At 47.4% G+C, this 11,798-nt stretch overlaps 1 protein-coding gene and 1 long non-coding RNA gene across 2 annotated transcripts in view; one reads left to right on the forward strand and one right to left on the reverse strand.

Moving 5' to 3' along the window:
- The window catches only part of Dusp8 (dual specificity phosphatase 8), an 18,224-nt gene extending 17,597 nt beyond the window's left edge, over positions 1-627 (reverse strand). Inside the window, exon 1 of the mRNA XM_026781271.1 lies at positions 554-627. The gene's annotated coding sequence lies outside the window, so the exon portion shown is untranslated. The remainder of the gene's footprint in view (positions 1-553) is intronic.
- Positions 628-763: 136 nt separating this feature from the next.
- Positions 764-8,765, forward strand: LOC113456524. Its single transcript, XR_003377282.1, has 3 exons — positions 764-865; positions 1,655-1,735; positions 8,670-8,765. It is a non-coding gene; the product is annotated as an uncharacterized LOC113456524 (long non-coding RNA).
- Positions 8,766-11,798: the final 3,033 nt, after the last annotated feature.

Consider the following 11,798-nt stretch of genomic DNA (forward strand, 5'->3'; position numbering starts at 1 on the left):
GGGTGGGGCGGGGGTCCGCGGAGCCGGCTGGGCCACCGCGGGAGCCGCGAGTGACAGGCCCGGGGCGGAGGGCGGGGCTGCCGGCGGGGATGAGGTCATGCCGAGCGAAAAAGCCCCTGACGTCACCTGCAGCCAATCAGAGTGGGCCGCTCGGGGGTAGGTGACGTCAGCGGAGCGGGCCTTGGGTGCGGAGCCTTGGCGGCAGCCGTGGGTCTTTCTGCCACCGCCCTCGGTCCCCTGCACCCCGCGCTCCTCGGGCACCGGTTCTTAAAGGGGCCACGCATGCAGCGGCTACCACCTCCAGGAAGCCTTCCCAGCCCAGGGCTCCTGGTGGCTCCAAGAACCCTCAGCCTTGCACCACTCTGATCTGTGCCTACTGTCCCTGTGTGCTAGGGTCTTCCCCTCCCGGACCTCCTAGACCGGAGCTGTCGTTGGTTTCTTTCCTTCCCCTAGCCTTTGTTCACGCGAGGACGCTCTCCTAGAATGCGCCTCCCTAGCCCCGATGCGGCCCGGGCACGCGCTCAGGGAGAGCCGCGCCCGCAAAGCGCCCTACCTGAGGCGTCCGCGTTTGTCCTCTCCACGACCCCTGGAGGTGGGAGCCCAGCTCTCCACCTTGCGGGAAAAGCTCCTAGGCGATGTGGTCTGCCTCAGGTCACTCATCCCGAGAACACGGGGGTGGGGGTTGGGGGCGGTGCTCCAGACCCACGATGCTCCCCTGGCGGCGCTGCCCCCTACCTATGACATTCTGTCTTTGACGCTTCCAGTGAAAAGCCAGCTAGAAACAGTCCTCTGCTCCCACCCCGACATCTCGAGACCCTGCCCACTGGGGACTGTCGACCTCATCACACTGTGCGAGCACAATCACGTGAGCACTCAGAACAAAACATGGGTAATTACAACTAGGGCAGAAATACGCAGGGGTCAGGCAGATCTGAGAGAAAGGGGAGTCATGGGCCACCCTGGTCCACCTGCAAGCAGGAACCACTTGCATCCTTAGTTTTCCCTCTCCCCATGATCTCATTATACAACCTAAGTTGGCCCCAAACTCTATATTGCATCCCAGGCTGGTTTCAGCCTTCCCAGTGCTGAGATTACAAGCACCTACCACGATGCTTCAGACATTTCAAAAAAGTGCCCCTATCTTGGCTGCTGGATGAATGAATAGTGAGGTGACCAGATAACATGAATGCCCCGTTGGGGGAGCGGGGATGGTTCTGAACTTCCCCTTGGAATACAGTCTCTAAGTGAAAGAAAGAGCTTGGAAGAAGGCTGGTTGAATGAAAGGTCCCAGAAAGGGAAGCAGACACAAAGGAACTCTCTTATGCTAGTGTGGGTTCGGTGAAGAATACCACAAACAGCAGTGGGTGCTGGGCAAGGCTCTGCAGGGACCTTCTCCTATCCCCTGCTGCATCCTACTTGGCTTGGCTCACCATGGGTGTTTAAAAGCAGCTTGCAGAAATCTCCCTGTGTAGCCCAAGGCGAGTCTGGGAGTCTAGCCTGGGATTAATACAGGTTGGAGGGAAGAGGTGTCTCTGGCTCAGAAATAGCACAAAATAAACAAACAACTTGGGAGTGCTGCCAGGAAGGAAGCATGAGGGGCCCCAGGGATGCTTGGTGTTGGCACTGGGTTCAGATCTTTCTCTCCCTGCCTCAGGCTGGGCTCTGAATAGAGGCCTCAGACTGCTGGAGATAACCCTTGAAGCTGAAGTTGGCCAACTCCACTGCGATTACTCAGGTCAGTGCTGATGTGGGGATTGCGAATGTGCTGGCTTTCTGCCCACCTTGAGCCCAAGGAATGGGGAGGCAGGGATCTGGGAAGGAGGAGCAACTCAGGCTGAGACTTGGACAGGTCCAGGTGGCAAGTGGGACATGTAGGTTCCTGAAGAGACAGCAGCAGACCTGAAAGAGCTTGGGGATTGCAGGTGTGGGGCTGATAGATGAGCTGTCAGTCTCCTGGTGTGTGTGTGTGTGTGTGTGTGTGTGTGTGTGTGTGTGTGTGTGAGAGAGAGAGAGAGAGAGAGAGAGAGAGAGAGAGAGAGAGAGAGAGAGAGAGACAGAGAGAGAGAGAGAGAACTGGCTTCTCACCCTACCAGACCCAGGAGGAAACAGTGGGGATGCTAAGAGAGTGTCCAGGTGAGGAGGAGGAATGTGGCAGGGTATGAGCGGACACTCTGGGAGTGCCCATTAGATCTCTGGTTATGCTGGGGCAGATTCTTGCTAGGTTAGAGCAACAGGGTACAGGACCTGGAGGTCTTTCTGGAATCCCCAGGTGGGTGGTGTGGCCAGCAGCCTGTCCCCACCCTTCTGAGACTAGACACAATATCATAAATGATATAATCAGGTTGCAAAATAATTCAAAGTATTTCAAGTAAGTTTAAAGTTTTGTGTTGGGACACACTTATGGTCATGTTGGGGCACATACAATTTGTGGCTGTGCTTGCTAGGCTCTGCCATACAAATGGCGCTAGTTATGGACCTTTTCAGCACGACCTGCTCTGCAAACCTACTCCTCCTCCATGGGGTGCTGGGTTCTCCCTGCGCACCTTATTCTCTCACATCCCCAATAGTGTGAGGCGGTCTTACACTATTGGCGTGCTGGTCACTAGAGTATATATTCACAAACTGAGTGGGGATTAGAAGTATCTGGAACAGGCAAAGCATTCTCAGGGTGCTGCTATCCTTTCTGCTGGATCCAGTAGCGACCTCTGTGCCAAGGGAGGACAAGATCCAACCTCTGGCGGCCCTGTGGACACTGGAGACCACAGGTGAGCACACCATACCGGCGCTGGCCTGATGACACCTTCTGGAGTTCCTTGTGTTGACAGGACCCTCCCTCCAAGTGCTAGGGACTCACCCAACTGAGGCAGTCCTGGCTGCCTCAGAATGCAGTTGTTCCAGCCTGGTCTGGCAGGTGCAGCAAGCTTGGGTCCCTCTGCTTTGTCAGCGCGCGCCCTCTGCCGCCCACAACAGAACGCTGCGCAGGCTAGCCGCCTGAGGTGTAACTAGGAGGTCGCCGGAGGCTGACCCCTCTGCCTGGCAAAGAGAAGGGAAGGTTTAGCTCTTTGTTTCAGCCTGTGAGGCATGGGAACCATTCCCACCCTGGGCTGCTCAGCCTGACTTCTAAGATGAGCAGTAAATGAAATGTTAATGAAGCAGATGGCTCCTTCCTGACTTAAAAAAATGTACCATCATCATCATCATCATCATCATCATCATCATCATCATCATCATCATCATCATCATCATCATCATCATCATCATCAGTGTGGCAGTGCCAGGGATCCAACCCAGTGCCTTGTGAATGCTAGGCAATCATTTTGTCAAAAAACCACATCCTCCACCCTTATTTTTAAATTATATTTTATGGTCAAATACACATTCACACTTTCAAACATTGAAGAGTGCAACCCAGACGCCCTGAGAATATTCAGGTTGCTATGTATGGCCACCACCATCCATCTGCAGATTTTTTTTAAAAATTTATTTATTTATTAAGGATTTCTGCCTCCTCCCCGCCACCGTCTCCCATTTCCCTCCCCCTCCCCCATCAAGTCCCTCTCCCTCATCAGCTTGAAGAGTAATCAGGGTTCCCTGACCTGTGGGAAGTCCAAGGACCTCCCACCTCCATCCAGGTTTAGTAAGTTGAGCATCCAAACTGCCTAGGCTCCCCCAAAGCCAGTATGTGCAGTAGGATCAAAAACCCATTGCCATTTTTCTTGCGTTCTCAGTAGTCCTCATTGTCCGCTATGTTCAGCAAGTCCGGTTTTATCCCATGCTTTTTCAGACCCAGGCCAGCTGGCCTTGGTGAATTCCCGATAGAACATCCCCATTGTCTCAGTGTATGGGTGCACCCCTCGTGGTCCTGAGTTCCTTGCTCGTGCTCCCTCTCCTTCTGCTCCTGATTTGGACCTTGAGATTTCTGTCCGGTGCTCCACTGTGGGTCTCTGTCTCTGTCTCCTTTCATCGCCTGATGAAGGTTAATATTCAGGAGGATGCCTATATGTTTGTCTTTGGATTCACCTTCTTATTTAGCTTCTCTAGGATCACTAATTATAAGCTCACTGTCCTTTATTTATGGCTAAAAACCAAATATGAGTGAGTACATCCCATGTTCCTCTTTTTGGGTCTGGCTTACCTCACTCAGGATAGTGTTTTCTATTTCCATCAATTTGTACGCAAACTTCAAGAAGTCCTTGTTTTTTACTGCTGAGTAATACTCTAATATGTATATATTCCATACTTTCTTCATCCATTCTTCCAATGAAGGGCATCTAGGTTATTTCCAGGTTCCATCTGCAGAATTCTTTGTCTTCCTACAAAACATATTGGTGGTCCCTACTAGAATTTATCCTCCTCAGCCCCATGTGTCACCATTTAAACTGATCATTTTCTTTTACTTTAAAAAGGATGATGTTCATTCTTTCTTTCTATTGGTTCAATTATCCATTTATTTTATATCCCAACCACAGTTTCCCCTCCCTCCTGTTCTCCCCCTACCTCTCCCTCATCCCATCCCAATCTACTCCTCCTCTGTTTTTGTTCAGAAAGGGGCAGGCCTCCCATGGGTGTCAACAAAGTACAGCCTATCAAGTTGAGGTAGGACTAAGCTCCTCCCCTTGTATAAAGGCTGGGCAAGGCAACCCAGCATGAGGAAGAGGTTTATTCCTTTTTTCTTTTTTCTTTCTATTTTTTTTCGTTTTTCAAGACAGGGTTTCTCTGTAGATTTGGAGCCTGTCCTGGAGCTAGCTCTTGTAGACCAGGTTTGCCACAAACTCACAGAGATCCGCCTGCCTCTGCTTCCCAAGTGCTGGGATTAAAGAGGCATGCGCCACCACTGCCCCTCTAAGAGGTTTATTCTTTTATTTTCTTTTATTTTATGTTTACGTTTGTCTGTGTGAGGATATGGATCCCCTGGAACTGGGATTATAGGCAGTTGTGAGCTGCCATGTGGGTGCTGGGAATTGAACCCCGGTCCTCTGGAAGAACAGCCAGTGTTCTTAACCACCAATCCATCTCTCCAGCCCTAAGAGGTTTATTCTTATACTTATCTTTTTTTATTACTTTTAACTGATGAAATGGCTTTTATTTATTTATTTTTAATATATATGAGTTTTTTTCTGCCTGCAATGGATAAGCACCATGTGCATACCATGCCCTCAAAGGCCAGAAGAGGATGCCAGATGCCCTGGAACTGGACTTGTAGACTGTTGTGAGTGATATGTAGGTGCTGGGAACTGAACCAGGGTCCTCTGCAGGATCAGCAAATGTTCTTAACTGCTGAGCCATCTCTGCAGTCCTCCTGCTACTGTCCACCCCTTTAAAGTTTAAGGTTAGAATGTAAAGTTGTGGGTTCATCATGTTATTTTCATAACACCCCACCACTGCCCTTACTATCCTCTTGCTGCTCTCTAGCTGGCAACTTTTCTCTCCCCCACCCCCAAATAGCTTCCTCTGCTTCCCTCACGTGTATTCCATCTTCTTCTCTTTCTCCATCCCAAATCCCGTAAGGTCCCTTCTCATTATTCTGGCTTTAGTTTGTGTGTGCTCACACGGGCATGTGGCTTATGTGCCTTTGTGCACAAGCGGTATCTAAAAGAGGATGTTGTATGTCATCATTCTTTACCTGATTCCTTTGAGGCAGGGTCTCTCCCTGAATCTAGTGCTCCTACTTTTCTCGATATGCTAGAAACCAGTAAGCCCCAGAGATCCTTCTCTCTTTACTCCCTCAGTGCTGGGGCCACAGGCATCCAAGAGACCTTGTTAGATGTTACTTTGATTCAGACTCTTGTCCTCAGGCTTGGGCAGTGTCATCGTTAGGGCTTCTATTGCTGTGGAAAACACCATGACCATGACAACTCCTATAAATGAAAACATTTAATTGGTGTGGCTTGCTTACAGTCTCAGAGGTGTAGTCAGTTATCATCATAATGGGGAGCATAGTGGCATGCAGGCAGATGTGGTGCTGGAGTAGTAGCTGAGAGTCCTACGTCTTGCAGGCAACAGGAAGTCGACTGAGACACTGGACAGTATCGTGAACATAGAAAACCTCAAAGCCCATCCCCACAGTGACACACTTCCTCCAACAAGGCCATACCCACTCCAACAAAGCCATACCTCCTAGTAGTGCCACTCGCTGTGAGATTATGGGGGTCAGTTACATTCAAACCACCACAGGCGGGTAGCATCCTTAACACCTGAGCCACCTCTTCTAGATTCATGTTCTATACACACACACCCCGCACCACTACTCAAAATATCTACATCCTTTAATAAGAGAAAACATGCAGTATTTGTCTTTCTGAGTCTGACATGCTTCACTTAGTGAGACACTTTCATCAGTTTTGTGTGTGTATTTTCTTTAGCCATTCATCTATTGGTGGACATCTAGGGTGGTCCCATTTCCTGGAGAGTGCAGCAGTGATTGTGGGTGTGCGCTATCTCTGTGGAATGTGGACCTAGGCCATGGGGTAGATGGTGCTGAGGGCTGTAGTTGGGTTATATATGTTAGTTCTGTCTTTGTTTGCTTGAAAAACACCCATACATTAGGGAAATGTTAATAAAAACCACTTTGAAATTCTACCTCATCCCAGTTTGAATCAAGAAAACAAATAGCCTTTAAAAAAAAGAAGAAAACAAATAGCAACAGATGCTATTGAGAATGTGGGGAGGGGGAACCCTTATCCTCTGCTGGTGGGAATGTGGACTGTGCAGCCACCGTGGAAACTGTGTTGACAACTGTATATGTTTATAAGGAAGCAGACTCCCTCTAGCCCAGCCCCTCACTTGTTCTGATGGGTTAATGCCATCGGTGCTCAGACACAGATATGGAAACACGGTCTGTATTCTGCTGTTTGGCTTCCTCGAGTTGGGGAAATGCTTCCTTATTGTTGTTTTCCCACAACCATGGCTGTGTGTTGTGTTTTCAGGAGGTCAGCAGTGGTAATTGAATCAGTATTTATTCCCACCTCCCCCCCCCCACTTCTGAGATAAGACACTGGTCTTGAACTCACTGTGGAACTCATGGTAATCCTACTGCCTCTGCTTTCTGAGTGCTGAGATTACAGGCTTCTGCTACTATACCTACTACACATAGGGACCAACAGATGTAAATGAACTACAAACAGTACAGGAGAACACCCACTAACCTGGTATTCTAGTTTCTATTGATATGGCAAATACCCTGACTGAAAACAGCTTTGGGGAAGAAAGGGTTTATTTGACTTACAATTCTGGGTTATCTATTTAAAGCATTTTTTCTCACTATATGTGTATACATGTTTGAATGTGGGCAGGTGCATGCACAAGTATGTGTGTGAGTGCATGCATGAAGCTAGAAGTTACTATCTGGTGTCTTCTTTGGTTGCTTGCCACCTTATATTGGACTAGGATCTCTCACTTGAACAGAGTTCACTGTTTTGGTTAGTTTAATGCACCACATTGTTCCAGGGCTCCCTGTCTCTGTCTCCTGCATGCTGGGATTACAAGCTACTATACCTCTCTGGCATTTATGTGGATTCTGGGGACTCAAACTCAGGTTTTCAGGTTTGCATAGCAAGCAATTTACCCACTGAATCATCTCCCCAGGCCCCTTTTATTTTCATATGTTAGATTATATTTATATTTTAGCTAGTATATACAGCATGGTGGGTGTTATCCTTTCATGTGCCCTTAGTATACATTTCAGACTATTTCTTTTTAAATTATGACACAATTAAAATTGTAAATAAACATAGGGAACAAAATAACAAGTATCTGGCTGCCAGATGCAGCAATATCAATACTGTCCTGTTTTGTTGTTGTTGGTTCAGATTAGAAAAACAATAGGAAGGATTCTACCACCCCAGGCTGCTGGGTTCAGAGGCAGTTGCTTGGAATTGTAGGCCCAATAAACCTCTTTCCCCCCAAAGTTGCTCTTAGGGTATTTGTCACAGTGACAGAAAGGAAATACAAGGTTTGTGGGTGACCTCCTGTACTGTGTCTGTAGTTTCACAACATCTGTTGGTCCCTATGTAAGTAGTTTTTCTTTATTTTGTGCTTTGAACTGTTTAAAATGTCTTAAAATTGGGGGTTGGAGAGATGGCTCAGTACTTAGGAGCACTGGCCTCTCCTCCAGAGAACCTGGGTTCTGTTCCAAGCACCCATACGGCGGCTTACAAACATCCAATCCTCCAGTTCCTAGGAGATGCAGTTCCTTCTTCTAGTCCCTGTAAGCCCCAGACACACACAGTGCACATACAGGTAAACTATTCATACCTATTTTAAAATTCTTTTAAAAGGACTTAAAATTATATCTCCTTTTATTTTGTGTGAATTTTTGTATTGGGGGGTATGCCTTTTACATGTCTAGAGGTCAGAGGTCAAAGCAAAAGAATCAGTTCTCTCCTTCGACCATGTAGGTCCCAGAGTTTGAACTCTGGATGACGAGCTTGGCAGTAAGCTGCTTTTACTTGCCAAATCATGTTGCCAGCCCAGTCATACCTCCAATGCTTTGTTAGTTTTTCTTTGACAGTACTATGACCTCACACAGGCTAAGTAAGCACTCTACCACGGCATCACATCCCAGGGCAGAAGGGTTCACAGATAAGGATGTTGTCACTATTTTTAGGCCCCTTGCTGTGTCTTCTGGCCCGTGAATCACTATTGTGAGTCTCGCTCCTTCCTCTGTGTAGGCTTCCCTTTGGAAGGCATCATGGGACCTTGACAACATGATGATGAATGACACAAACCAGTGACCAAGGACACATACTGCTGCTTGATTCTGTTCACATGGCCACTAATGAGTGAGTACTTAGCTTTCAGGGCAAAGAATGCCCTGGTAGATCCTCTCCCGTTCCCTGGCTACCCATTTTATGTTGCCTGGATCCAGCAACCCTAGATCTATGTTTTAGCAAGTCTAGGGTATGTGAACACATGTTCAATATTTTATTTTCATTTTTGCATAATTCTTTTTGATTTTTAACATTATTATTAGTAAAGTTGACTGTTAGTATTTAAAAATTGTGGCAAAATATGTGTAAAATGAAAATAATCTATTTACCATCTATCTGTCTGTCTGTCTGTCTGTCTATATATGTGTTGTGCACACTTGCGAGTTTAGGTAGAAGACACCTTTCAGGACTGGTTGTCCTGTTCCACCATGTGGATAGTAGGGATTAAACTCAGGCTTGCCAGCAGCTGTCTTTACCCACTGAGCTATCTTATTGGTCCAACTGTACTACCAAACCTTTTGTATCATTAAAATTATTTTTCTTTAGTAGCCCTGTGGGTGGAGCTCATGGCCTCACGTGCACTAGTTAAACACTGTACTGCTGAACTACATCCCCAGTCAGGAATGGGTCTTAGGGATGAGCGTTTCCCTACTGAGCCATCTCGCAATCCTAAAAGTCACCATCTTAGGCATGTCCAAGTGCACTTAACTCAGCAGCATGAAACACATCCAATGTTGATTGCTGCCTTCCACCTCCAGACCTTTCACATATTCCAGACTGAAGCGCTGTCCCCTCTAAATGCTGACTCCTCTCCCCTCCCCAGCCCTTGGCTCCCCTACCCTGCTTTCTGTCTCTGTGGGACTGTTGAGTATAGGGACCTCTTACAAGTACAGTTGCTAAGCACTTGTTCATCTGTGTCCCAATTGTTCACGGGGCATAAATGTCCTCAAAGTCCATCCCTGTTGTTTTTTGTTTTTCTTGTTTGTTTTTCTAGACAGGGTTTCTCTGTGTAAGAAAGATCCTTGGCTGTCCTGGAACTCATGCTATAGACATCTGCCTGCCTCTGCCTTCCAAGTGTTGGCATTAAAGGTGTGCACCATCATGTCGGGCAGGTCTCTCCATGATATAATACGTGTATTCTTCCTTCTTATGTCAATGGATATTTGGATGGCTTTGTTCCCAGAACTGCTAAAGACAGAGACTGTACTCTTGGTATCCCTAACAAGCCAGACCTTAATATGCCAATTAAAAGAGTCAAATTAGGGTCTGGAGATATGGCTCAACAGTTAAGAGCTCATGCTGCTCCCAGTACCCATGTCAGACTGCTCACAACCATCTGTAACGCCAGCTCCTCTTTTGGCCTCTGTGGGTACCCACTCACCCACATGTGGACATTAGGAGCAGGCCAGTATAGATGCCTGAATACTAACAGCGGGATTTGTGAGCAGGGACTGAGGGAGCCTAGAGACTAGGATTGACCTTAACAAGTTACTAGGCACCACAGTCTTCTGTTAACCAGAGCCACTTGTTCCTCTTGCCAGAGATAAGGAGAATGAGTCTCTTTTTAAAAGCAAGCAAGAACTTCCTTCAAAACCCCTGAGGGAATGGTGACTTTTGTCAAAATGTCCAACCTTGGGAAAAGGACTATCTTGAGGGACCAGACAGTGGTGACTGCCGGCCAGAAGATGATTTCATTACTACTTCATAACTTTAATTTTGCTACTGTTATAAATTGTAATGCAAATATCTGACATGCAGAATATTTGATATGTGATCCCCAAAGGCGTTGCAACCCACAAGTTGAGAATCACTGCCTTAGGGGATATGGGCTACTAAAAAGGACCACTAAAAAAGGACCGAACTGCCTAACGAAGACCCTCTGAACCACGAACCTGAACACATTAGAGGAGGAATCTGTTCTTCATGGAGGCAGTTGAGATTTGACATTCTACAGAGAAACTGGAGACCCAACTGAGAGTGGAAATAAAAGGTTTTCTGTAGGGCGATAATAGGTTTCTCCACAGATGCAGTAAACCAGATCAAACCAAATTGAAAAAGTGAAAAAACAGGTTTATTTGAGCAAAGCCACTCCTGGGTGAGTTCTCCAGCCCCGAGGCAGAAGTCACACACCTGAACTGAGGCAAGGAGTTTGTACAGCCTGTAGGCAAGGCTGGTGCTGCCTCGCCACAAGCTGGGTTTTGCCCCAGGTCTGGTTAGGGACTTGGACTGCTGGCAACTTCAGGGGAGGCGCTACCATAGTAGCCAAGAATGCGGAACTGGGCTTTTTGGTGCCTTCCCTTTGTTCTGAGAACCTCTGAGTGGATGGGGTTTGGAGAGAGAGGAATAGGGTTTTCCGGAGCAAGCAGGAGGGAGCTGGAGGTTTTGGTTGAACAGGAATCCGATCACTCCCTGAAAGCAAACCCTCTTCTACCCCCAAACTCTCTAAGCTCTTTGTCTTCTGGTCCACCTCTTACAAATGGACTCCATTTTCCCCACTAATCTTTCTGACCTTCCCTCTCCCACACCCCAAATAACTAAACACCCTGTATGCATCATTCCCAGAATCTGCAAAATGAAGCGCAAGTTCCAGGACATGGAGTGTCCTGGAACTTTTCATGTTGCTCTGACCAAATACTCATTACAAAGCAACTTAAGGGAGAAAGGGCTTATTCTAACTTGCATTCTGTGGACAGAGTCCAGGATGCTGGCAGAGATGTGAAGTCATACTGTGTCTAGTCAAGAAACAGAAGGCTGACAGAAGGTGGAGCCTGGCTGTAATATCTCAAGACTCACCTCCAGGGACTCATTTACTCCAAGGAAAATCCATGTCTAACCTTCCTGAACAGCGCCACCAACCACGGACCCAGTTTTCAAATGCCTGAACCCAAGGAAATAGTTGACATTCAAGCCACTGTAGGGAGGGGCAAAGCAGCCCGAGTACACCAAGCCAGATTTTTCCCTGGTGGAACGACCAGGTTTGAATGGTTTGTTTCTGTTGTTGAGACCCAGGTTGATGGAATCAGAAGGCAGTACCATTCAGTGTGTGGCTGTTAGATCATGAGGTTGGAGCCTTCTCAGTGGGACTTGCAT

This window comes from Microtus ochrogaster, chromosome 8, assembly GCF_000317375.1.
Source record: "Microtus ochrogaster isolate Prairie Vole_2 chromosome 8, MicOch1.0, whole genome shotgun sequence".
NCBI lineage: Eukaryota > Metazoa > Chordata > Mammalia > Rodentia > Cricetidae > Microtus > Microtus ochrogaster.